Source organism: Frankliniella occidentalis, unplaced genomic scaffold, assembly GCF_000697945.3.
Source record: "Frankliniella occidentalis isolate FOCC.00 unplaced genomic scaffold, Focc_3.1 Scaffold142, whole genome shotgun sequence".
NCBI classification, from domain to species: domain Eukaryota; kingdom Metazoa; phylum Arthropoda; class Insecta; order Thysanoptera; family Thripidae; genus Frankliniella; species Frankliniella occidentalis.
In genome coordinates, this window is record NW_026267269.1 from 456,420 (window position 1) to 459,313 (window position 2,894).

Here is a 2,894-nt window from a genome sequence, read left to right on the forward strand (position 1 = left end):
CCCCCCACCAAAAAAAAGTGCTTTTCAATTAACGAAAATATATTCTTGCGGTTGTCTCAAACACATGGTTTCATTTCCACTTTTCCTTATTTAAAGGCACTTTCCCCCAAATTTTTCTTGTGTATTATGAAGTACAGGGGCAAACAACTATCTCCCGCTCCTCTCGAAAAGAGCCAGACAAAAATGTGCTATGATTTTTTAATAGATCTTCTTTATCGTTTAAATGCGCGAGAAAGTGGCAGCGGACGAAGTTTGATGCGTAGCTGTCCGTTTTGTTTCGAAAATGGAAGCATATAGCATATGACATGAAGTCGTGGCTCCAGAGAGGTAATAAAAAACATCGCGAGCGAAGCGAGCGCGAAAATATTTTGGTGATTGGTGCGCCAAAATCCTCGCGGGATGAGGGAGCGGCGCCTCTTTGCGCCCTTCCAGGGCGCATTCTAGCGCCCCTTCGGGGCGGGTTTGGCGCCCCTTCGGGGCGCTCAGGGGGGGGCAATCCACCCCCTGCCCCCCCCCGTTCCTACGCCCCTGGAGCAGGGGTTGGGAAAAAACGGAAAAGAGATCCGGCTCAAATTATTCTGGCAGTGGCCGCCGCTCTGCTCGGCGCGCCCCTCTGCTCGGCGCGCCCCTCCTCTCCCGGCCGTCCCGGACCACCCCGTCGTCCCCCTCAGCGGCTCCAGCGAGGCGACCTTCCGGCCCTTCCCTTCCCTTCCCCACGCTCACTTTATGGCGCCCGCCTTCCCCCGGCAGCCCGGCCGTCTCCATGAGGCGCCATGAGCCCCCAGCGGCCCCCCGGGGGGCCCGCCCCGCCCCGCCCCGCCCCGCGCCCTCTCTCAGCTTCCGCATTACATGGCAGGGTGCGGCGGGGCGGGGGCCGGGGCGCGCAGGGGTGGCAGCCCGGCTGTGAGGCTGCTGGCGCCACACGGAAACCACCGCACCGCCACTGCCGTGCTTTCGCTTTCCATCAGGCAGGGCGGGGCGGGCGGGGAGTACACCACCGCAGCCCACGCAGACGGCAGCCCCCATGGGGTTGGTGCAGAGCCTGTCCAGCTCCTGTCCACATCAACCAGAGCACAGAGGAGAAAATGAAAAGAGAGAGAGAGAGAGAGAGATGGAGATGGAGAGGGGGAAAGAGGGGATGGGGGTCTTATTACTAGCAAGGGCCGAGTGAAGGGCAGGGAGATAGTGTTGGAAGGGGAGGGGGGCGGGCGGGCGTTTGGGCAGCAGAGAGAAAGAAATGAACGAGGGAAAAGTCTGTGGGCCACAAGGCCAGCGGGCGGGGCCCCGGCCCTCGGAATGCGTCCAGTGAGTGGATGCCAAGAGAGGAAGATAGAGAGAGAGAAAGAGGGATAGAGAGCGGGGAGAGAGGGAGAGAGAATAAATGATGACCGGAACAGTCGACGCAGCACTCATTTCCCATTTACTGCACTGGGAATGTGCTTTCACGGGCTGCGCCCCGCACACACGGCTACCTTGGCCGGTGTTTTTAGCGGTGCGCCGGGTGTTTCAGAGCAGACACTACACTACACAGCGTCGCGGGATTGCATGCCTGCCAGAGCCGCAGGGGCTGTGGCGCCTTGCTGTCGAAGGGAGTAGGCAAACCCGCAACACTGTGGTGTCATGCGGTACTTGCGAGACTATTGCAGGCATGAGCCGGTGTCTGCCACAAGACTTCACGGGCGTTGGTGAACCAGAATGTGCTGGATTGGATGCCCAGGTTCAGGCTCTGGCCGGGCGCCAGCGTGCACCGCGCGAGGTGGTCAGAGAGGTGGTCGCTGCCTACGCGAGGCGCGGTGGCGGTGCGCGACTGCGCGACGGCCGCCCCTCACAGACACACACTACAAAAACTATAAAACCAACGACGCTGATCCTGAAGAAGTATAGTGAGAGAGTGAGCTGCGGACCAAAGCCGGCTGTCCGGAGCGGCAGAGGAGATGTCTATTTTTCTTTTTCTATCGCGAGTGTCTGCCGCGGTGGCCGCCCGTTTCCGCGAGTTTGGCGTGGTGTGGCGTGGCGCGGCGGTGCGTAGCTGGGCGGACGCGGTGGTGGGATAGGCAACGCCAGGCTCGGACCACAGTCGCTTTTCAAGGCCGCGGCGCCTTCCTCCTCCTCCCCCCCCACCTCCTCCTCCGCTGGCGCGTAGAGCAGCCCGTCGTATTTTCTAGCGCGAGCTCCTCTAGTCGTGAGTCAATAGCCCGGCCCGAGGGAGGCCCCGCGGGGAACCACCTGCGCAGAACCAACCCACCACACCGCCTGCCGCAGAGACATACATCAAACAGTGTTCCGCGTATACGCCGCCGAATCGCGAATCAATCGGAAGTGAAAAGATAGAAATAAACGAGATTAAAAGTGAGGCACGCGAGAAACGAACGGGAAAGAAATATGCCTTGATGAAAACTCGTCATGAATGGCACCTCGTTTGCTGGAACAACCGAGACAGAAAACGAAAGAAATGCTCGAAACCCCCGACGAAGATTTTTCATACTCTCATTACTACTACCAGAACTGCAAGAACTTCAGATATCTTCCTAAAAACTTTTGGTTCGGCACACAACTTCGATTCCCCCCTCTGTTCTGCCGCATTCACAGCGGCATACCCATAATCGGTCGCACAACCTCAAGCCTCTCTGTAGTGTCCGCCGGCGCCCTCGCCCCGCAGGGGGGTGCCCGGGGGTGCCTGTGGCCACTCTAGCAGACGCTGCTGGTGGGGCAATTTAGCCGTGGCCGTGGGAGGGGGTGTGGAGGGTTGCCACGCGACTGTGGTGGGCGGCGGTGGCGGCGCCATCCCGAGGGGGTTAACTCGACGCCGCTGGACGAGTCATTTCCCGCTTCCGACCCGCTCCACTCCAGAGCGCAGGGGGCGGCTCGGGGGCGGCACGGGGGGCGGCACGGGG

The 2,894-nt window shown here is 60.4% G+C and overlaps 1 protein-coding gene across 1 annotated transcript in view; it reads right to left on the bottom strand.

Annotated features, from left to right (window-relative positions):
* Positions 1–2,894, bottom strand: part of LOC113205682 (nuclear hormone receptor FTZ-F1) — a 145,688-nt gene that overhangs the window by 10,779 nt on the left and 132,015 nt on the right. The gene's annotated exons all lie outside the window — the stretch shown is intronic.